Source organism: Podarcis vaucheri, assembly GCF_965113315.1.
Source record: "Podarcis vaucheri genome assembly, chromosome: 2".
Classification (NCBI taxonomy): Eukaryota; Metazoa; Chordata; class Lepidosauria; order Squamata; family Lacertidae; genus Podarcis; species Podarcis vaucheri.
Window position 1 is genome coordinate 134,327,935 of NC_138760.1, and position 24,556 is coordinate 134,352,490.

At 45.1% G+C, this 24,556-nt stretch overlaps 2 protein-coding genes across 4 annotated transcripts in view; one reads left to right on the top strand and one right to left on the bottom strand.

The window, feature by feature from the left end:
- LOC309525751 (uncharacterized protein) overlaps positions 1–15,516 on the bottom strand; it is a 375,811-nt gene extending 360,295 nt beyond the window's left edge. The window contains exons 1-4 of one of the 3 annotated variants that reach the window (XR_014216533.1): positions 15,271–15,516; positions 14,282–14,407; positions 8,505–8,678; positions 7,282–7,786 (exon numbers count right to left, since the gene is read on the bottom strand). The gene's annotated coding sequence lies outside the window, so the exon portion shown is untranslated. Of the gene's footprint in view, positions 1–7,147; positions 7,255–7,281; positions 7,787–8,504; positions 8,679–14,281; positions 14,408–15,270 lie in introns of those variants that run through there. The other 2 variants (XR_014216532.1, XR_014216531.1) reach the window with 2 other exon arrangements.
- LOC309525753 (uncharacterized protein) overlaps positions 1–24,556 on the top strand; it is a 400,379-nt gene that overhangs the window by 104,410 nt on the left and 271,413 nt on the right. The window lies entirely within an intron of this gene.

A 24,556-nucleotide genomic window follows, 5' to 3' on the forward strand; every position in this document is an offset into this window, starting at 1 on the left:
CCTCCTTCTGCTGCTGCTGCTTCCTCTTCTACCTCAGTATCATTTATACCATCAGTATCTTGGAAAACAGCAACTCCATTCCAATTTACAGTTTGTATCATGCTTCTGGTAATATGAAATTTGCCAGTTGCTGGTATGTAAATGCTGTACGCCCCCTGCTGGTAGCCCATTAACTTTCCCTGAACACTACGCTCACCCAATTTCTGCTTAGTGGGATAATGCATTATTACATCTGAACCCCAAATACGTAGGTATTTCAGATTAGGGCGTTTTTTAAACAACTTCTCATAGGGGGTGACATCTAAACCAGAATGATAACTGCGATTTCTAACATAACAAAAGGCATGGAGTGCTTCAGCCCAAAAAACTTTGGGCAAATTAGCATCGTGCAGATAAGTTTCAACCCCTGCCTGCAAGTCACGCTGCACAACTTCAACAAGCCCATTTTGCCAGGGACTTCGGGGGCAAGATAACTCATGAGTAGTCCCCTGCACTTCCAGGAATTTCTCAAAATCCTCAGAAACAAATTCCCCGCCCCGGTCAGAAAACAGGTTCTTAATAGGTTTGTTAAAGTGCGTTTTTACCCAGTTGCAAAAGGCTTTGTACTTCTCAAATGCTTGGGACTTCTCAGCTATTGCATAAGTCCAACAGTATCTACTATACTGGTCTATGAGGGTAAGCCAGTACCTAGAACCTCCTAATGATGGTGGGAGTGGCCCAACTAAATCACAATGTACACGCTCAAATGGCTCAGTTACTTTCCTATCTGAGCACCTACCCTTGCGTGCAACCTTAATCTTATTCTTGAAACAGGATAGGCATTGCATAAAGAATTTGCATGGTTTTAAGTTGAGGCCATTGACAATACTCTTTGTCTTAATTACATCAGCAAAATTCAGGTGTCCCAGAATTCTGTGCGCCATGTGGACACACCCAGAATGTGGTCTTACATTCCTCAACCCCTGGCTTGACTGTGCTGCTCTGCAATTTATAGGGAATTGGGAGTAGGTGCGAAAATACAGTCTATATAAACCATCAGATTCCCGGGCATACAATAGACGTTTGTTCCCATCGAAAAACTCACACATAGACTTTAACACACAGTTATGCCTTGACGAGCAAAGCACCTTACTGATAATAAATTGTCCACTGACGGGCAGTAAATGCAGTTCGCTATTGTAATGTTTAAAGAGTCAAGTTTAACAGTACCCCTGCCAAGCGACTGCAGGACTTGTGAATTGGCTAAATGTACATTACCAATTTCCTCTTCGAAAGAAATAAACAAGCTTCGATCATTGCAGACGTGCTGAGATGCACCTGAGTCGACAATAAAAGAATTCCACTTGGCACCTTTAATTCTTTTACGATCTGTAGTCCGAGCGTGAAAAGCTCGCGGCTCGTTTCTGTCTCTACTATACGATGCCGGCTGCTGGGCTGACCGTGACTGACGAACAAAAACAGGCTTGGAAGTACTTTGCTTTCTTTTGGCTCTGCAGTCCTTTGCAAAATGTCCTTGCTTATTGCAGAACCAACAACGCTTTGCAGCTTTAAATGCAGTTGTATCACCACAGGTTTGCATATGGTGTTCCTCATTCTTTCTGGAAACAGGAGTGCTTATGGCACAAGCCTCCCTTCTATCCAACTCGCCCATTAATCTTGCCGTTACCCCTTCCACAGTTAATTGTGCTGGTGGAATGGCAGATATCTGGCTAGCTATACAATCAAAGTCCTCATTAAGGGAACACAGGATGATAAAAACATACTGAATATCAGGTACCTCCATGTCCCTTCGAATTAATTCACCGCGTATTTCCTCCAGACGTCTCAAGTGTGCTGCCAAATCACCACCAGGCTGCAACTTCGTCTGGTACAACTGCTTGAAAAACGTCAATGCAGACGCTGACTCTTTTCTAACATGGACTGCTGCAAGACTGTCCCACATTTCTTTGGCAGTTTTCTTATTTCTTATATAGACTACTTGCTGGTCGCTGACTGCCAAATTAATTATCGCCCTGGCTTTCGCATCTCCTTTCGACCAAGCATTAGTTACAGGGTTAGGAGGGTCATCAGTTACATAGGTCCATACTTCTCTAGAGGTCAAAAGCGCCTCCACCCGAAAAGACCATAAACTATAGTTCTCATCTGTCAGCTGTGGGAAGACCAGAGCCTTCTCAGCTTCAGGAACCCGGTCAACCATTCTGGAACTCTTCCAGACCCACAAAAACTATGCTAACAGGAGAAGGAGTTTTCAAACCTTTCTCAGAGTCCAAAAATATGCAGTCATCCACTCAGCAGCTGGGCCCATAACCAAAGATGTTGGCTTTTTGCAGTATAGTAACGCTGCAGAGAGCTTGCTGGGGAGACCATGCATTAAAAAGAAAGGACTCAAAAATAACTTAAAGGTTTTAATAAGAAAAACAAAAACTCCATTTACACTAAATATATTAACAAACAAACATGACCCAACCACCAACCCATCCCCCAGGGAAATGGGAGAGCTAGGTGCTGCTCCTTATATACTCTACCCAATTGCTGACACAGTTTAATCAAATACAACTCAGCAGCACCTGCTATGTTTCACAGCTGTAAAGCTGGGTCTCGTTATCTTACTCTGGCCCTTGCTCCGGCCCCTTAAAGACACATACATCAGGTGGAACAATGATGAACCTTTACATTTAAAGAAACCATTCAACACTCCGATCTGGGATAACTGCACCTTTTTATCTTTGCTCTTTTGCATGCCCTACAATCCAAGAATTTACCGGCCAGGGGGGGGGGTCTGGAGTTGTGGGGGCTCTTAATTTTGGATGGACTTTGAAACATGCTTTTAAATATTTTCTGGACTACACTGCTGACTGTGGGGAATGGGACTGTGGGGAATGGGCTGATCTGCCGAGGGGCGATGGAGATATTTTTGGGTTGGAGTTTCCCCGAGACCTACTCCTCAATGAGAAAGGAAAGAAACTAAGAAAGAGATCAACAAAAGACAAGGCAAAGTGCAGGTATAAACAAGAAGAAGATCTGCAGAAGGGACATGGAAAAGACTTAAGAGCCTCGGACATAAGATTACCAGGTTGATGGACTAGAGGGAATGGACAGTAAGGACTGACATAACCCAAGACCAAGAAGATGAGACGTTGGATGAAGATTGGAGGAAAGCTTTTAAAATTTTATTTTGGGAATTAGGGTAAAATTAATGAATATTAGGAAAAAATGTTTCTATGAAACTATTTGGCTTTAGTAGAAATGATATAAGGAGTTATGTATAAATAAGTATTAAGTTTTAAGCTTTAAGGTATTCTATGGTAAGATAAGGTTAAAATAAATTAAGGTAAATTGAACGACAGAATATAGTGAAAGATGAAAAGGATTTGCTGAGTTAATTAATAGGTTAGACTGTTAAGATAAATCATCCAATAAAAACAGAAAGATGGAAAGAATTCGCTGAAATAAATAACTAAACTAGAATACAAAAAGGGAGGTGTGAGGAGGTCGATGAAACAAGTAAATGAAAGATAAAGATATGGAATATTGGATGTGGTTTTTTTAACTGCTATTGTATTTTTTATTTTTTTATGTATTGTAATGTATGTTTTGTAAATTTGTTTTCTCTTTTTCTTCTGTAATTTTTAAACTTTTAATAAATATCATTAAAAAAAAATCCAAGAATTTACCACATGCAACCCTCAGTGCATTCTGGCAACTTTTGGATATATTTCTAACAGCTGTGTGATGTTCTCCTGTGCCACAAATGAGCACACGAATCGTGTGGGAACGTTAGCACACTGCGCCTGTGCAGTTTCAGGGTCCCCCTTACCCTCCAGAGGTGTCTCCAGAACAAAGGTTGTTCTGACATGCAACATTGACCAGTTGTTTCCCACCCCTGGAAATAGAACAGACATCATTTTCAAAGCAAACCTTATAACCCTCCTTTACAAGAGCAGATACAGATAAAAGGCAACACTTCATTCCTGGCACAACGTAGACTTCCAGCTCTGCCTGTAAAAAAGAAACAAACACATTGCCAACAGTGGTTAATTGTCTCTGTGAGCCATCAGCAAGAGTGACTGTTTTCCCAGTTGAAACAGCCCTGCAGTTCCACATTTCACCACCAGGTGGCGCTGGCATCAGATGATGGCTGGCTCCTGAGTCGATGACCCAACGCAGCATGCTGCCCTCACTGGAGTTGTCCCGTAGCGTTGCCATGGAGGCAGCTGCAAGCTGATAAGAACCGTCACTCCCTGTGTCACGTCCTCCCTTTGCATTCCCACGCTGACCTCCTCTCCTGGACTGGCTGCCATGGAAACCTGGCTGACTGCCATGGGAAGCGACCTTGGAGACATCCTGCCCAGCCTCTCTGGCTCTCCGCGGACAGGATCGACGCAGATGGTCAACAGACCCACCGATAAAACAGCGACAAGGGAAAAAGCCTGAACTGTGCCCTCTGCTGGCCTGGCCCCCCCCCCTCTGCACCCGGCAGGGCTCTCTGTGCCAGCACGGCCTTCTCTGAGTCGGCGTTCCTGTTCGTCACACAAGCTACCAGTCACATACTGAAGCGTAAGATCGGCTGGACTCATTGATTCCAAAGTTAGACACAGATTGTCATAACTTTTGTCCAAAGAGCTGAGCAAAATATAAACTTTCAGTTCCTCAGAAAAGTTGACTTGCAACAGTCTCAGCTGTTTGAAAACAGAAAGCATCTCGGTTACATGCTGTCTGATGCTATCACCAGGACGCAGCTTCATCTCAAACAAGCGTCTGGTGGTGTGGATCTTTGCCCCAGCTGTGGTCCTGTGGTGCACTCTCTCTAGTGCCTGGTAGGCCTCATGAGCAGTCTCAAGCCCCTCTACCAAAGGAAGCTATGAGCCCTCCAAACTGAGCACTATAGCTCCCAGGGCTTTCTGATTCCTCCTCTGCGAAGCATGGGCAGCTGCAATATCTGCTGCTGAAGCGCCGGCTGCAGCTTGCTGTCGAGGCCCTTGGACCGCCTCCCACAGACCCTTGGCTACCAGCCAGGCCTTCAGATTCCTGGACCACTCCTCCCAATTTCTGCCATTTTTTCAAAAGGGACGGAATATGACTCCTGGCCGTCTGCCATCTCCTCCCCCGGGGCTCAGCGTACTCACGTAACAGCAGCTCCCTGGCACCCGGTCCTGAAGATGAGATCCTCCCCAGCGAGCTTCTCTGCCTCAAAACATTAGGCAAAAGCTCCAACTGGCTCCAGCTCAGCTGGCTTCCCATAACCTATGAAGGTAAGATGGTGTCCAGTACGCTTCTTGCTGTGTCACTGTCCATGCCGATAGAAAACATGAGCCCCCTCGGCTCTCTTACTTAGCAGAGTCCTTGCAGCGGCAGGAAAACTGTTGCCTTGTGTGGGTAATAAATCAGACTGAATGCAAGCTTTCTTTCTGATCTCCAACAGTCTTTAATGAGTAGAAAAACATCATAAATCAGCCCGGCGAAATGGCTGGCATCTTCTTGCCTCTCAGTCAAAAACGAAAGAGCTTCACACAAAGAAAGTTTCCCGTATGTGAACATAACCACGCCTCAGAATGTGTAATGTCACTCAGAACTGTTTAACCCTGTAAGTTCTGATTCTCCTCACAAGGGTATCAATAAATCATCATCATCATCATCATTTTTTTGTATTTTTTATATTTTTAATATTTTCTATTAAGATTCCTTTATTTTGAATTTAGGAGGACACACATAGGAAGAGGAGAGTTGGAGGTGCAAGGGACCTGAAAGGAACGCAGGGAAGGAAGGATCTCTCAGGGTGGGATACGAGGAGAAGAGGGGGTAACGCAGGGGAGAAGTGGGGGAGCCTGCCTTTCTATGGGTTGATGAATTATATGATATATATGATACAAATGTCATAAACAGTATTTTTAGTTTATATTTCCCCTTTCTCTTTTCTATACAATTGTATTTTGTAAGTATTGTTTAATATTTTTTGTTTTATTTCTCTTTTTTTGTTTCCCCTCTGTATGAATTCTTTGATGGCGAGGAGATGGGAGCTATGAGTGAAGCTCTTTCCACCTTCCATGCACTGATAGGGTTTCTCCCCTGTATGATTTCTTTGATGGGAAGTTAGATGTGCGCTTTGATTAAAACTCTTTCCACATTCCAAGCACTGATAAGGTTTCTCCCCAGTATGAATTCTGTGATGGGAAGTGAGACTATCCTTCCGATTGAAGCTCTTTCCACATTCCAAGCACTGATAGGGTTTTTCTCCTGTATGAGTTCTTTGATGGGAAGTGAGCTTGCCCCCCTCCCTGAAGCTCTTCCCGCATTCGAAGCACTGATAGGGTTTTTCTCCTGTATGAGTTCTTTGATGGGAAGTGAGCTTGCCCCCCTCCCTGAAGCTCTTCCCGCATTCGAAGCACTGATAGGGTTTTTCTCCTGTATGAATTCTGTGATGGGAAGTGAGATTCCCCATCTGACTGAAGCTTTTTCCACATTCCAAGCAGTGATAGGGTTTCTCCCCGGTATGAATTCTTTGATGGCGAGTGAGATGTACGCTTTGATTAAAGCTCTTTCCACATTCCAAGCACTGATAGGGTTTTTCTCCTGTATGAATTCTGCAATGGGAAGTGAGACTGGAGCTATCAGTGAAGCTCTTTCCACATTCCAAGCACTGATAGGGTTTCTCTCCTGTATGAATTCTTTGATGGGAAGTGAGATTCACCTTCTGACTGAAGCTCTTTCCACATTCCAAGCACTGATAGGGTTTCTCCCCTTTATGAGTTCTTTGATGCAAAGTGAGCTTGGCCCCCTCCCTGAAGCTCTTCCCGCATTCAAAGCACTGATAGGGTTTTTCTCCTGTATGCGTTCTTTGATGGGAAGTGAGACTGTGCCCGAGACTGAAGCTCTTTCCACATTCCAGACAATGATAGGGTTTCTCCCCGGTATGAACTCTTTGATGGGAAGTGAGATGGGAGCTCTTTCTGAAGCTTTTCCCACATTCAAAGCACTGATAGGGTTTCTCCCCGGTATGAATTCTTTGATGGGAAGTGAGATTCTGGCGGTTACTGAAGCTCTTTCCACATTCTAAGCACTGATACAATTTCTCCCTGCTCTGTCCTCTTTTGTGTGCAGTGAGACTATCCCTCTGAACAAAGCTCTTTCTTTGACTGGAAGTGTCCTGGGAGCTCTGACAGATGTTCTCTCCACACTCTGAATGTTTATATGACTTCTCCACTATGTGGATTCTGTTGTGCTCCCCCTTGTTCTTCCCTTCCAGTTCATCTCCATCTGCAATGAAGAGAGAAGTGAATTAGAGTCTCAGGAAGAAATGGAGCTCCAGATCATTGAACCAAGTTAATTAATGCTTGTGATAGAGGAAGAACTAAAAATAGCTAGATGTGGGGCCTCTCTATAGTTTTCACTGCCTTTGTTGGCTGGTATTTACTGACATATTGCTTGGCTTTTATCTGGAATGTATTTTGTTCTGGCTCAATCCTGGAATCCACTCCATCTCCAAGGTCATTTATCTCTTCGGTCAATCAAATGCAAACAGAAGCAAAAACAACACCCCTGACAGAATTTACATCAACTTCCCTAAAAACTCTGAAGCCAGCATTTAAGAAGGCCTGGGTGGTTCAGAGAAGCCTGGTCACTGTTTTAAAAGGCATGACTAGACGCAGAACATTTAGAGAGGAAACAGTTGATATCCCTCCATTCTGGGTTCACGGTGGGGGATATTAGAATCCCAGATGCTGTTGGTCTCCAGGCAAAGAGTTGAAGTTCATCACATACAGGTATGTATGGAACGTCCACGTCTTGTCTATGAAACAACCAGCAACATCTTCACCTGAACACTCCCCATCAGCTGTTGCCTCAATCTAGTCGGCCTAAATTTAAATTTATACGTAAATCGCTTTCTTCACTTTGAACTCCCCTCCCATGTCCATGAGGAGACCAACTCTGTATTTTTTCATTAGCAACAGAAGAGGAAAAGTGACTATAACTCAGTTCAAACCAATTCATGAACCCAGAACTCATACACCGACCACTAATGATGAACCATATGTTACTAGATATTCCTGCAAATTTATTCTGCTATTTTTGATATGCAAATGGCATGCGAAGACTTAGTCTTCATATTTGTATCATTTATTAGTCCTATGTTCCTTGTTTTTAAAAGCAAATAAGAAGTTATTCCAAAAAGAAAAAACAACACACAGAGGCCCCATCTGCATTCAAACTGCAAAGCAGGATCAGTGAGTTGTCTGGCATTGGCAGTGCATTCAGATCACAGAACTGGTTTAGATAGACCTGCCAATTCATCGCGTCGGGCAGGGAGCTGTGATCTATTCCTGGCTCAAATTGCCTGCAGATGACAAAGGTGCAGGAAGGCAGGCAGGTGGCGGAGCCCAAAAAGGTGCTCCCCTTCTCCATCTCCATCCGCCTGCCTGCCTCCCCCCACCCCCTAACTGAGCAAGCCCCAATTCCTCTCTGGCTCCATCCATCCAGGTCCCCATCTCCACTCCCCTGGGACTCACCAGATCTCTCGGAGGTCCTTGGGAGGGAACGCTCAGAGGTTGAGAGGAGGGATGCAGGAGACAACCTGACCAGGTCAACCGTCCATCTTCCCCCTTCCATCCTTGCTAGCTTTGCAGGATCCGTCTCTTTCATCCTTCCTGAGGAGTCAAGGAGCCAAAACAAGCTGGAGGGTCCTGGGAGAGAGGAAGAAGGAAAGGGAGCCTCAGAGGCCCTGCAAGGATTCTCCTGCCCTAGATATTCTCCTGCCCCTGGAGAAGCACAAATGGGGCAGCCCCTTCCCAACAGAAGCCCCATTTCTATACCTCTCCAGTGGTTCCAAAAAATCAGGTAGGCTACTTGCATGGCAGTTAAAGAAAAAATAAGAAGAGAGAGTAATAGAGAAATGAAAAATAATTGAAGATCCTAAAGAAATATGCAAAGAAAAATTAAATTACTATAGGAAATTTTACAATGAAGAAGAAGACCAAGAGGAAATGGAATGATTCATAGCACAAAATAGACTCCCGACAATAGCAGATTGGAAAATAGAACAACTAAATGTACCAACAGCGATGATGGAGGTGCAGCAATCTTAAAAGCAAAGATAGGAAAGTCCCCAGGTACGGATGGATTATAGGTGGCATTTTATAAGAAGTTAGAAGATATATTATCAGAACCAATGAAACAGTACTGGACCAAATTTTAAAGGAAGGAAGAATACCAAAATCATGGGAAGAAGCACTTATCACACTGCTACCCAAACAAGGAGCAGATCCAACACTAATCAAAAATTATAGACCTATATCATTGTTCAATAATGATTATAAAATATTTGCCAACATCCTAGCCAACAGATTAAAATAAAGTATTGAATGAAATAAAAAACAGAGATCAGGCTGGCTTCCTACCAGGCAGACACATGCACAATAAAATGAGAAACATAATTGATATTTTAGAATATTTAGAAGCACGATCAGATAAAAAAGCCATTTTGATGCTGAGAGACACGGAATAGGTCTTCGACATCATCTCTTGGAGCTCCATGAAAAAAACTACAGAAAAAACAGGACTCAGAGAAAATATTCTTAGGGGTGTTGAGCCAAATTGATGCTAAATAGTGAAATAAGAGAAAAATATAAAGTAAATAAGGGGAACAGGCAAGGCTGCCCCCTTTCGCCTCTACTTTTTATTACGGTACTAGAATTCTTAGAATCACAGAATCATAGAGTTGGAAGAGACCACAAGGGCCATCGAGTCCAACCCCCTGCCAAGCAGGAAACACCATCAGAGCACTCCTGACATATGGCTGTCAAGCCTCTGCTTAAAGACCTCCAAAGGAGGAGACTCCACCACACTCCTTGGCAGCAAATTCCACTGTCAAACAGCTCTTACTGTCAGGAAGTTCTTCCTAATGTTTAGGTGGAATCTTCTTTCTTGTAGTTTGGATCCATTGCTCCGTGTCCGCTTGTCTGGAGCAGCAGAAAACAACCTTTCTCCCTAGCAATGACAACAAGGAGTGACCAGGGCATAAAAGGTCTAACAAGGGGGAAGAAGTCGCACAAGATGAAGGCCTTTGCAGACAATGTAATTCTAACGACTGAAAATCTGGAGGAAATAAGACTAGTATGCGAGAAAAAAATATGTCAACACAGGAAAAAGAAGAACTAAAGAAAATATCAGGATTGGAAATAGTAAATAAAACTACATATTTCGGAATCTGGCTGACAAATGATAACGCCAACCTATTTAAAAACAATTATATTAAAACCCTGACCAAACTGCGGGAGGCAGTGGAAGACAGGAGTGCCTCGCATGCTCTGATCCATGGGGTCACAAAGAGTGGGACACGACTAAACGACTAAACAACAACATATTAAAACATGGAAAGAAATCAATTTTGAATCATATAATAAGAAAATTGATATATAGAGTATGGAAAAAACATAAAGTGGTGTTAGAACCTAAAACCCCCTGGTGGATTTCACCTCAAGAAGCAATAACTGGGGGAAAGAAAAATATGGAATTGAATTGGGCCACTTTCACTGCCTTGTTGTGACGAAGGGGCTTGAATAACTCAGAGAAGCTATGAGCTAAGCTGTGTAGGGCCACCCAAGACGGACAGGTCATAGTGGAGAGTTTAGACCAAACGTGATCCACCTGGAGCACGAACCGGCCAGCCACTTCAGTAGCCCTGCCAAGAAAACTCCATGGACAAAGACAAGAGGCATATAAAAGTGATGATGCTGGAAGATGAGCCCCTCAGGTCAGAAGGCGTCCAACATGCTACTGAGGAAGAGTGGAGGACAAGGACAAGTAGATTCAGAGCTGATGAAACGGCTGGGCCAAAGCTGAAAGGTAAGTTGGATGTGGTGAAAGTGAGATGGCAAGAATAAATATTGACATCCTGGGCATCAGTGAACTAAAATGGACAGGGGTGGGCGAATTCAGTTCAGATGACCATCATAACTACTACTGTGGGCAAGAATCCCGTAAAAGAAATGGAGTGGCCCTCATAGTCAAGAAAAGAGTGGCAAAAGCTGTACTGGGATGCAATCTCAAAAATGATAGAATGATCTTGATACGAATCCAAGGCAGACCTACAAGAAATAGAGTACAGATTTCCAAAGAATAGCAAGGAGAGACAAGAGGGCCTTCTTAAACGAGCAATGCAAAGAAAAAGAGGAAAACAATAGAATGGGGAAAAACAGAGATCTGTTCAAGAAAATTGGAGATATGAAAGGAACTTTTTGTACAAAGATTACCATAATAAAGGACCAAAGTGGTAAGGACCTAACAGAAGCAGAAGACATCAAGAAGAGGGGGCAAGAATACACAGAGGAACTATACTAGTATGCCAGGCATACTAGGACTCAATTTCTTGACTTTAAGAAAGCCGACTTCATAAAACTTAGGGAAGTGCTGGGTGAGATCCCATGGACAGCAATACTAAAAGGAAAGGGAGTTCATGATGGCTGGGAGTTTGTTAAGAGGGAGATAGTAAAAGCACAACGTCAGGCAATACCAATGAGACGGAAACATGGAAGGTGCCTAAAGAAGCCAGGGTGGCTATCTAAAGAACTTTTAACTCAGTTAAGATTAAAAAAGGATGTGTACAAAAAATGGAAAAGGGGGGAAACCACCAAAGAGGAATTCAAACAAATAGCCAGCACGTGTAGACACAAAGTCAGAAAAGCTAAAGCACAGAATGAACTCAGGCTTGCTAGAGAGGTTAAAAGCAACAAAAAAGGCTTTTATGGGTATGTTCGTAGAAAAAGGAAGAACAAAGAAACAGTGGGGTCACTCAGAGGAGAAGATGGTGAATTGCAAACAGGGGACACAGAAAGGGCTGAACTCCTCAATGCCTTCTTTGCCTCAGTCTTCTCCGATAAAGAAAACAATGCCCGACCTGAAGAATTTGGAGCAAATGATTCAGCAAAGGAAACACAGCCCAGAATAACTAAGGAGATAGTACAAGAATACTTGGCTAGTTTAGATGTATTCAAGTCTCCAGGGCCAGATGAACTGCATCCAAGAGTATTAAAAGAACTGGCAGATGTGATCTCAGAACCACTGGCAGTCATCTTTGAGAATTCCTGGAGAACAGGCGAAGTCCCGGCAGACTGGAGGAGGGCAAATGTTGTCCCTATTTTCAAAAAGGGGGAAAGAGAGGACCCAAATAATTACCGCCCAGTCAGTCTGACATCAATACCAGGGAAGATTCTGGAGCAGATCATTAAGCAAACAGTCTGTGAGCACCTAGAAAGGAATGCTGTGATCACCAATAGTCAGCATGGATTTCTGAAAAATAAGTCATGTCAGACTAACCTGATCTCGTTTTTTGACAGAATTACAAGCCTGGTAGATGAAGGGAACGCAGTGGATGTAGCCTACCTTGATTTCAGCAAGGCATTTGACAAGGTGCCCCATGATATTCTTGTAAAGAAGCTGGTAAAATGTGGTCTTGACTATGCTACCACTCAGTGGATTTGTAACTGGCTGACTGACCGAACCCAAAGGGTGCTCATCAATGGTTCCTCTTCATCCTGGAGAAGAGTGACTAGTGGGGTGCCACAGGGTTCTGTCTTGGGCCCGGTCTTATTCAACATCTTTATCAACGACTTGGATGATGGACTCAAGGGCATCCTGATCAAATTTGCAGATGACACCAAACTGGGAGGGGTGGCTAACACCCCAGAGGACAGGATCACACTTCAAAACGACCTTGACAGATTAGAGAACTGGGCAAAAACAAACAAGATGAATTTTAACAGGGAGAAATGTAAAGTATTGCACTTGGGCAAAAAAAATGAGAGGCACAAATACAAGATGGGTGACACCTGGCTTGAGAGCAGTACATGTGAAAAGGATCTAGGAGTCTTGGTTGACCACAAACTTGACATGAGCCAACAGTGTGACGCGGCAGCTAAAAAAGCCAATGCAATTCTGGGCTGCATCAATAGGAGTATAGCATCTAGATCAAGGGAAGTAATAGTGCCACTGTATTCTGCTCTGGTCAGACCTCACCTGGAGTACTGTGTCCAGTTCTGGGCACCACAATTCAAGAAGGACACTGACAAACTGGAACGTGTCCAGAGGAGGGCAACCAAAATGGTCAAAGGCCTGGAAACGATGCCTTATGAGGAACGGCTAAGGGAGCTGGGCATGTTTAGCCTGGAGAAGAGGAGGTTAAGGGGTGATATGATAGCCATGTTCAAATATATAAAAGGATGTCACATAGAGGAGGGAGAAAGGTTGTTTTCTGCTGCTCCGGAGAAGCGGACACGGAGCAATGGATCCAAACTACAAGAAAGAAGATTCCACCTAAACATTAGGAAGAACTTCCTGACAGTAAGAGCTGTTTGACAGTGGAATTTGCTGCCAAGGAGTGTGGTGGAGTCTCCTACTTTGGAGGTCTTTAAGCAGAGGCTTGACAACCATATGTCAGGAGTGCTCTGATGGTGTTTCCTGCTTGGCAGGGGGTTGGACTCGATGGCCCTTGTGGTCTCTTCCAACTCTAGGATTCTATGATTCTATGAAAAGTAATTTCTAAAATGTATGGAATCTTAGTGGAGTGGAAGGATATGGATGAACAGGTAAAGGCGGTAATGATCAAATTGGCTATGAATTTAGGGAAACCTATTCAATTAACATCATGGGGGAAATTATGGAAGGAGAGTTGGAATTTTACGGCTTGTGAGGCAATAACAGAAAATTTGATAAAGATGTTTTATAGATGGTATTTAACACCAACCAAGATATGTAAAATGTATAAAAGAAAATCAAAATTACGTTGGAGGTGTAAGCAAGTAGAGGGGACACTTCTGCATATGTGGTGGCTATGTGATAAAATCAAGGGCTTCTGGGATACGGTGTATGAAGAACTAAAAATTGAGATTGGTTTCCTAGGTGAAGCTTTTTCCACATTCTAAACAGTCCCCTGTAGGAAATATTTCATGGAAAATTAGATTCACCAACAGAATGAAGCCAGACAAATGTAGAAAGGGACAAAGAAAATTAGACAGGATGTACCTCCACGTCCCTAAGATCTCTGAAGCCTACATGGAAGAAGGCCTGGGCAGCTCAGAGCAGCCTCATCCTGGTTGGAAAAGGCAGGACTGGTGGAAGAATATTCCCAGGCAGAACAGGAGATGCATCTCCTATGGAGAGTTGTGGGTGTGTTAACATCTCAGGTGCTGCAGGGGGCGCTATGGGGCTCCCTCAAAAGAGAGGAGGTTTGTCCTTCAGAGATCTGTATGGAATTTCAAAACTGATCTCATGATCCAGCAGGGAGCCTTACCAGAGAGGCCACGATCCCAGGATTCTCCTCCTTGACTTCCTTCTGCAGAGCTCTCTGGTCAGGATCCAGCAAAGCCCAGTCCTCCTCTGTGAAAGGAACAGCTACGTCTTCAAAGCACACTGGACCCTAAGGGGAAAAGGGGGAATAAAGATGATATTATTCTACACGTTGCTCTGTTCTTTTCTGTTGTGTATTTAATTGATGGGTACAGTGGTACCTCGGGTTACAGATGCTTCAGGTTACAGACTCCACTAACCCAGACATAGTACCTCAGGTTAAGAACAGTTTCAGGTTAAAAATGGACCTCCAGAATAAATTAAGTTCTTAACCCGAGGTACCACTGTATTAATCTTTGTGTAAATGGGGGAATTCCACAAAATAATATTTTATTATCTATGCGGCACTCATCTTCATGGAAATCTTTGCAAGCATTCCCATTTTCCAGATGGAAGGACCTCCTCTCCCTTCATCTGGTGGGGTGGACCCTCCCCCTGCCCTCAAGCCAACTTGAAGGGGCACCAGGAGGGGGTGGGGAGGGGAAGCCCCATTGTGCATTGTGAGGGGAGGGAATGGTTGGCTGGTTGGCATCCATCTGCCTTAGGAGACCATGGAAGAGTGTGTCTTTGGGAGTGAGATCTGGGGGGGAGACATGTGTTGTTGCATCTGGGACACAGGAAGTGGTCTGGAGATGCAGAAGGGCTTTTCTTCTCCCTGTGCTCCCCCCCCCCCACGTGGGAATGTTCCCCTCTGGCTGCAGCCTCTGGTCACAAAGGTGACTTTTCTCCAAACCTGAAGGGGGTTTCTTTGCCTTCCCAGTTCTCCTTGACCCAAATCCCCCTCCCCAAGAGGTTCTCTGGATCCCTGTTCATATCATGCTTGGCCTCCCCCCACCACGCATGACCTGAGCAGGGACCCCCACGCCCCCTCCCTGCCCCCCTGGGACCCCCTTCTCCCCACAGCACCCTCAGGGGGGGGGAGAGGAGACTCACCCGAGTCCAGGAGGGGCTTTTGCAAAAGAGAGAGAAGAAGAAGGCAGGGAGGGAGGGGGAGGGGGGAATTTAGCCATGGAGGACCTTGCCCCCTCCCCCTTCACTTCCTGCCCTCTCTAGGACTCCAGCTCTGCTCCTTTTAACCCTTGCCAAGCCGAGTCCTCCCCTCCCTCTCCCTGCCTTCACTTTTCCTGCTTCTGCGCCTGCGCTCTAGGGGCTGCCCCCCTTCCCTCCCTCTGCCCCAAGGAGCCCCCATCCCACCAGACTAACTGCAAGGGAGACGGGGGGGGGGTCCATGGGGGGTTAGCTTGGCGGGGGGGGGAGGATGGAGGGGGGCTTCCCAGCCGGGAGAGAGGACAAGGGAGGACCCTCTGCTCCCCGACTTGGGGGGTCTGCCCCCACTATGTATGATGGACCCCCACGCCCCCTCCCTGCCCCCCCGGGACCCCCTTCTCCCCATGGCACCCTCAGGGGGAGGAGAGAGGAGACTCACCCGAGTCCAGGAGGGGCTTTTGCCAAGGAGAGAGAAGAAGGAGGCAGGGAGGGAGGGGGAGGGGGGAATTTAGCCATGGAGGACCTTCACACCCCGTCCTCTCTAGGAATCCCGCTCTGCTCCTCTTAACCCTTGCCAAGCCGAGTCCTCCCCTCCCTTTCCCTGCCTTCAGTTTTCCTGCTTCTGCGCCTGCGCTCTAGGGGCTGCCCCCCTTCCCTCCCTCTGCCCCAAGGAGCCCCCATCCCACCAGACTACCTGCAAGGGAGACGGGGGGGGGGTCCATGGGGGGGGGTTGCCTCGGCTCTCCCCCTCCCCCAGCATCGAGGCTCCTGGACCCCGAGGAAAGGCTGCTAGGGGGGAGAAGAGGCGAAGGGCTGCCTAGTGGCGGGAGGTGCCTTGGGCTCAGCAATGGCTCCCTCCAGACACCCCCCCCAGGAACACCCTCCAGCTCGGGAGGGGGGAGGGAGGATGGAGGGGGGGCTTCCCAGCCGGGAGACCCCTCCCCCTCCCCCAAATACGGGCTTTTCCTGCTTCTGGAGCCGCTTCTCCCCCCAGGGAAAGAGACGGAGGAGGAGGAAGAGTCCCCGGCGAGGAAGGAAACGCACACGCCACCCGGGGGGGGGCAGGAGGGGGGGCGCCTGAAAAAGGAAGGGGGAGACCAGGATGGCGGGGAGAGGGAGGCAGACTCCGGTGGTTCAGAGCCAGAGGGACCCCCCCTGCCCTTCCTTCCCCCGCGTTTCCTGCCATGTCCCGCCCCAGAGCCGGGCCGGACCAATCAGAGGCCTCTGCATTGGGCAGCTGGCCAATCCCCTTTCAGATTCCCCTGGGCCGCCTCCTCCTCCTCCTCTCCTTCGCCCGATTTCCCTCAGGGCTGCTCCCCCTCCCAGCTTCTCCTTCATCCTTCCTCTTCCTCTCGCCCCCCCCCCCCAGTATTTGGGGGCAGCTGGATTCCCCCCCCCCCCGCCCCATGGCCAGGCAGGCCCAGGAGGAGCCCAGGGAGGCGGCAGGGCCAGGGGAAGGGGTTTCCCACTGTAGCAGGAACCCCCCACCCCAATCATTCTGTTTGCACAAACTTCACACACACTCACACTCACACACTACATACGCCACACTTCTGTTATAAATTCATAGAAAACCAACCATACATCGGATTTGCACTGTTCCACTTTTATTTTACTCCATGTGACAAGGACTATCAAAGGGGGGGGTGTGGCTTGGTTCTGGTCAGCCATAATCCCTTCACCATCCCATCACATCCACAGGAGCCCTGCCCAGTTGCTATGTCGACCCTGATAATCCCAGACAGAAGACAATCAAAATCACAAAGAACTTGCATATGGGAGTGGATTCAGCCTGGACTGGGACAAAGGACAATGATCAGATCTTCCCTCTGGGGGCAGGAAACTGCAAACTCCCCATTGTCACCTGGAAAGTACTCATGGGGAGGGGGAAAGGAGGAACCAGCCAGGTGACAGGACACTCAGGTGACCACCCTCAACTCCTCCTTTCTGTAATGTATGCATGATGTCAACCCCTTCTGTAATGTCAACCCCTCCTTTCTGTAATGTATGCATGATGTTTCTGGGGGTGGGCTTGACCTGGAGGAGGGGAATTTCAAAAGTTTTTATAAGGCCTTGCAGACCATCTTTCTGGGTCCTTCCTCTCTCCTGCAAGTGAGGGGAGCGCCCTGTTGCAACAGTTCAATAAAGGCCAAGCCTACAGGCTGCTGTTTCGCTCCAAGTTATCCTGGTTGGTGTCTTTACTTTTTGTCCAAGGGAGCCCTCAGATTTTTCCGTTAACAGTTGGCGACCGCGACTCAGGGACACTTGGTTCTCCTGTAAAGGTGAGAGGGGAGATAGAGGGGATCGGGCGCCACCGGCTACCTTAGCCCGGGGATCCTTTTCTTCCTCTCCCTGCCTCCTCTTTGCGGGCGGTAATCAATCGTCACCAAAAGCTCAACCAGGGGGAGCAAAGGCGAGGTCAAGCCGGCTAAGGGAAAAGGATCCCGGGATCTGCGAGGGACATCAACGGACATGAGTATGGTTCTGAAGAAAGTACATTGGGAGGGGGGTGGAAAAGTAACATCCCCACGACAGCCAGACTTTCCTTCTTTCATTTCTGACGTTCCCTCTCGGGGTCGGCCAGGAACGTTTTAGCTCTATTCTTTTCTCCCCCGATTTTCCCCTTCGGAAAGTGGCCAGGGAAATCGCGGAACTTTTCTGTCTGACGTTATCTCTCGGAGTCGTCTAGAAACGTCAAAACCTTTCCCTTTCTCTCCCCACAAATTCTTACGCGGTGCTTGGCCGGGGAAATTGTGGTACCTTTTGCTGTTTTCCGGCGTTACCTCTCGGAGTCGTCCAGGGACGTCTTGATCTCTCTATCCCCTTTCTCCCCCGTTTTCCGTCTTGGAATTGAGTCCGGGAAAGCGTGGCTCTTTTACTGTTTTTCTCTGACATCCCTCTCTCGGAGTCGTCCAGAGGAGTCTTTCAAGTATTCTCTTACTCTCCACCTACCCTAACTATGCAAATGAAGCTTCCCCTCCTGCCTGGCGACCTTTGTTAGGGATGACCTGGGTATGTGAGAACGCAAGGTCGTTTGCTCCCCCTTCAAAACTTTGTTTTCTCGGACCCCCGATCTGGCACTGCACAGCGCAGGCGTCCAGTAGGGAACCCAAACTTAGTCTCAAAGGCTAGGCAGGAGGCTGTTGTGGAGGGTAGAAGGGGCGGTTCACGAAGTGGGGCCCCACACTAGGATTAGTCTTGTAAACAGCGCTGAGGTAAAGGAATTCCGGGCAGAGGGACCCGTGGTTTGAGTTTCCGGGCAGAGGGACCCGTGGTTTGAGTTTCCGGGCTGAGAGACCCGTGGTTTGAGTTTCCGGGCTGAGAGACCCGTGGTTTGAGTTTCCGGGCTGAGAGACCCGTGGTTTGAGTTTCCGGGCTGAGAGACCCGTGGTTTGAGTTTCCGGGCTGAGAGACCCGTGGTTTGAGTTTCCGGGCAGAGGGACCCGTGGTTTGAGTTTCCGGGCTGAGAGACCCGTGGTTTTGTTTCAGGTTCAGGTTTGAGATTTTCAGAAATTAATTCGTGGTTTATAGATAAGTAGGAATTGTGTTAGTCAAGGGTACTTTGAGTACTGAAAGGATCTTCCCCCTTTTCCTCCCTTGTGTGTGTGTTTCCACTCTTTCTGTCTTTAGCGTGCTTTGTTAACGGAGAAAAAAAAAAAAGCCCAATAATAACATATGAGAGAATGGGAGCCCACTAAACACCCTAGCTGGACTCCTCCTGGCAACAAAGCTTCCATGAAGCCTTTTGCCCCAGAGAGGACTCTAATATGCCCCTCCAGCTTGTCATCTCCAATTAGAGAAAAGTAGAAATAAAAATAAAGGGGCAAAAAATGGTTAAGTTTGTCTTGTTAAACTGTAGCCTAGAGCTGGAACATGAAACTGTAAACTTAATGGTGCTCAGAAGGCAGTAGATATAATAACAGCCCAGCCTGAGAGCCCACGCATGAGAGATCTTAGTTTCTCTTAAAAAAAAAAAAAATAATAATAATAATAATAAATGAATAAGAGATGTACTCAAAGATTTAGAAATATTTCAAGGGCTTGTATTTACATTGGCCTTGGCATCCACAGACTGTTCTTAAATGCACATAGTTTTAAATTGCAAGCTTGCTTCAAAATTTTAAATCTAAGGAAGCCATGTTGCGCCTTATCGATCTTAAACAAAACAAAATGGAGAATGGAGTGTGCAAATGTTTGTTATTTGAGAGAGGCTCTAAAAGAGAGTTTCCCTCCCAAGTGGTGGAATTCTGCATACGTGCTACTTGTGTTCTGAAAGGGGGATTACCCCACCTCTTTCTTCTAGTTTTAAGTGAGGAGGGTAATTTTAAGTCTAATGGTAAATGATGTTTTGCTGTAACTTTTGAGTTTGTGAGTAGACCTCTGCTCCAGTCTATTTGGAAGGTGAAGTTAACCTAATGTTTCTGCTGCAAAAGCCTAGTTGAGCACAACTGCTCTCTCAAGCTAAAATGCAGTGTATTTATTTCATTAAGCATATGCCTATAAAAGTATGGTGTTCATTCTAAGAAAAAATATTTGAGTCCAGTTTTAACTTGGATTTGGTTGGACAGAAGAGTTATTATAAGGCTCCTGATATCAGTCCCTATAAGACTTCATGGCCTCTTTTGTTAGAAAATGCCCCCCCTCCCCCTTGTTTCACTCTGCCTCTTTCAGTTGTTTTCTTCCTTCTTACTTCTGTGCCAGGTAAATTTACTCCCGAGTAAGCTTCCTTTAAAGGAAACTGCAAAGAGGGGAGGGGGGCAACACTTGTGTATTCCCTTTAAAAAAAAAAAATCAAATCTAGGGCTGCTTTAACTGTGCTTTATAAGAGATCCTCTCCCTATCTTACGAAAACTGTTCACTTCAATCTTCCTTAAATATCATTTCAAACTCCCTCAAACTATCTCAAGATCTGCAAAAGGGTTCTGTGTAAAGTTATGTACTTTTATTTTCCTCTTCTTTAGTACATGATATGAGCATAGATGTTTCCTTTCCCAGCTGTAAATCTGTACTTAAATGTGTATGTCTCTTTGGTAGTACAAATCTTGCTGTGAGGTCTTGTTGTGAACCCTATATTTTGGAGGGTTGGACTAGATGACCCCAGGGTCCCTTTCAACTCTCCCAATTTGTGGCTGTGTGGAAGACCATGTGTCTGCAAGCATTGGAGGGTAATTCTTAAATTCTGGTGTGGTAATGGAGTTGAAATTCAGCCTAGCTTTGCTTTTTAGTTTTAAAAGGTGTGACATGAAGCCATGATGTTTTGAAGCACAACTGGTAACATCAAGCATTTGGGTGATTACAGTGTTTATCATTTTGTCTACTATTTAAAAAAAATCAGACTTCAAAGTCAACTCAAAGTTTCAGCACATACGAATACATAGGCGCCTTGACCATCCATCCTGTAAATAAAGGGCAGTAAAATTTGTCTGCAAATGGTAAGGCTGAAATGACTGAGAATGTTAAAAAAAAAAAAAATCCTATGAATTCTAACTCTGGCCATTTTTACTCATAAATAAGAGAGCGGTTGATTGTTCCGCGAATGGCCAGAGGGATATTAGCCCTTTCCTGTACATAAAGGAAGCAGTCTCTTTTGCTTGGGCTGAAATTGCTAGTTTTAGTGAATACTTAAATTGTTGAGTTTCTCTTTTTTGTTTAAAATCTAACCCTATTCCCTTCCCTTCCCTTATTCAAATGTTAATTTAGCCAAAGGATGCAACATTTTCAATAGTATAAAACGTTTCCTGAGACATGAACTCTGCACATGCACAGAGGCTAGATCAACTAAAGAAGAGAGAGAGAGGAAGGGGGGAACTGTAAGGGGGGAGAGGAGGTTTCTTCGAGAACTGCAGAGAGAAATTTATCCAAATGCAAAAACTTGGAACCATTGAGGGAAATCACCCTAAATCTGTCTTTGCTCCAGGGGCTACATAAGACAAAAGGCTTAAAAAAACAACAACACACAAAACAAAACAAAAAAACCTAGCCCATCAAAAGTCAAGAGCTTTCCAGGTTCCAAATCTTAACATGCCAAATTCTTTTCACAGGTAAATATCAAAGCATTCCCCCCCTCAATGGGAATTTTAGGAACAGCATTTCCTGACAGGCTTCTCACATGAAATAATTTTCCCTTTTAACAGGATATGTGAACCCCGATAACAAAGTGTTTGTCCCTTTTTCCTCCCACAGCAACTTTCTTTCTGTTCTGTGAAACAAGTCTGAATCCCTGCTAGTGACTTCCATCTCTTTGTGGCTTTGACACTCTTTTAAGTTACAAATAATCTGTTTTCATTTATTTAATCCGTTTCTCCATGATGTCTATGAAGTTAATCGAAGCACAACCAAACATTGTTTGTGGAATGGTACTTGTTTACCTTCGGCCTGAGCATTTCTTATTAATTCTGTCATTTTGGCTAGTGCAAGGTACCCGCACAACTTTAAATTGCCATTCATTTTTCTTGGTATTAACTCATTTCCCAGTATTCCGCTATTAACATTACAGCTGATGTTGTCACGTCATTTGGGATGTTAAAATGCCAAAACAGATTACTTCAGGTTACTTCAAGTTTCTTATTAATTGCGTGTCTTAGCATTTATTTACTTTTGGTTCCTCATAGGTAATTTTGTGTGTGTGTGTTCTACTTTGGGGACATGTTCATCACATGTTGAAAGTCAGTTTCATGAAGTTCTTTTATCAGATAGCACATGGTGAATTTAAAGTTTTTCCCCCATGGTTTTCCCATTTTTTCAGTCTAGTAGTAATCTGCGTGGTTTTGATAATATATTTAATAATAATTCTTTTCTAAATCTGATGTCTTTGTGTCAAGTTTGTTTTCATCTGACTGGTAATCTAATTTTTTTGCTTTCTTTTGTATTTTTTAACCTTTGTATTTTTTACAGTTCTCTTTCTATACATGTGGAGTAATTTTTATTTTATAATATGAAAAGAACAACAACAACAAAAACTAAGTGAAGGAAAGCAAACAAACTTAGCAGATAATAACAGTAATTATGCAGAAATGTGATAACAATATTGAAATGAATAAAATGCTTAATGTGCTAAGATTGTTATTATTTGCAGCTTCCCATGGAAACTGGAGGACATCCTTTTTGCCTTTTGCCCCTTCCTTGTCTAACTGTGTTTTTAAGTCCCCAAAACCCTGCCCCTTACAGGATATCACTTCTACAGATGTGCAATGATGAAAAGCAGCAACAACCCCTCAACTCAGTTCTTCGAAGGTCATTACAAGACCTGCAACAAGACACCAGAGTTTTCAAGTGCCCACAGCTATCTCTTTCAAAGGATATAGACTGCCAGGGGAGTGGGCCTGACAAAGGGGGGTGGAGTTGACTTGCAAGGACATTTTTTCACTTGAACCTCAAGCCTCTGTGCTCCAGGATTCAAAAGATACATGCGTAAAAGATCACAATTGTGTCAAGATGTGCAACTGATATTTAATTAGTTTGTTCTATATTACGTGTTATTATGTAGGAATGTTGAAATGTGTCTGACAGTGTGTTATTTGTGGGGGGGGCTATTTTGTGTGTAATTGTTTTTATGTTTAATGTCTTATCCCTTACACCCCAGTGGAGGATTCTCATACATTTTATGCTTTTTAATAGGTCAGGCTATTATGTAGTCCAATGTTTAGCATTAGATAAATTTATAACCACATTTCGTTGTTCCACCTGGCACTCTGCCAACTTCCCTACCCATTTTAAAATGTGCTAAAACTTGCTTTACCAAGGAGAAGCTTCTAAGAAACATGAAGGTGGATATGCTTGGGTTTAGCAGGAAGGATCCCTTATAGACTTAAATTGACTTATTTGGACAAAGTGCCCTTTTAAGAACGGTTTTCCTTTAACAGACTGGTTTGAAAGGTTGAAAACCATGGGCAAATAAATTCAAATTGGACTCAGTTTGAATTGGGCAAGTGTATCCAGGCTGCAATTAGCTTTTGGTCCTTAAAGTGCAAGTGAGCAACTTCCCAGGGCTGCAAGGCCAGAGCCTGTAATAATAATAAGAAATCCCATGGATTTTGGCCAAGGCAAAGACATTTCCCTCAGGACGTGTCCGAAACTTGTGCCAGCTGTGGTGGGTGCCAGGCAACATGATAAATATGAAAGCCCTAAGTGGATTCACCAGGGATTGCCACTACTGCGACACCATGCCGATGTGAGACCACAGAAGACCTACCTTGACACCTGAGAACACACAAATGGCGGGGGGGAAGCAAACTGCACTTTTCAGTCATTAGTGGACCTTCCTGCCTAAATGTAAAACATAGATCACTATTGAGAAAATATTTCTTCCAAGGTGCTAGAATACCATAAGTAACTGAGCAACAAAATATTAATTTACGTGATATCCTATGTCTAACTATGTGCACTGTTACACCATTGTATTTCTATGCAAATATCCTTAAAGAGGCATGATATCCAAGTCCCTTTCAGGTTCACATGGACACACGTATCGGGGACGGAGAGTACCAGGTTATAATTTACCACCTTAAATTGTGCGGAGAAAAGGATTGCAAAGTAGCCACCTTTGCAATCTTATCTCCGAAGGGGGGAACTGTAGCAGGAACCCCCCCACCCCAATCATTCTGTTTGCACAAACTTCACACACACTCACACTCACACACTACATACGCCACATTTCTGTTATAAATTCATAGAAAACCAACCATACATCGGATTTGTACTGTTCCACTTTTATTTTACTCCATGTGACAAGGACTATCAAAGGGGGGTGGCTTGGTTTCTGGTCAGCCATAATCCCTTCACCATCCCAGCACATCCACAGGAGCCCTGCCCAGTTGCTATGTCGACCCTGATAATCCCAGACAGAAGACAATCAAAATCACAAAGAACAGTGGATTCACCACAGACTGGAACAAAGGACAATGATCAGATCTTCCCTCTGGGGGCAGGAAACTGCCAACTCCCCATTGTCACCTGGAAAGTACTCATGGGGAGGGGGAAAGGAGGAACCAGCCAGGTGACAGGACACTCAGGTTACCACCACAACTCCTCCCTCAACCCCTCCTTTCTGTAATGCATGCATGATGTTTCTAGGGGTGGGCTTGACCTAGAGGGTGGGAATTTCAAAAGTTTTTATAAGGCCTTGCAGGCCATTGTTCTGGGTCTTTCCTCTCTCTTGCAAGGGAAGGGAATACCCTGTTGCAACAGTTCAATAAAGGCCAAGCCTACAGGCTGCTGTTTTGCTCCAAGTTAT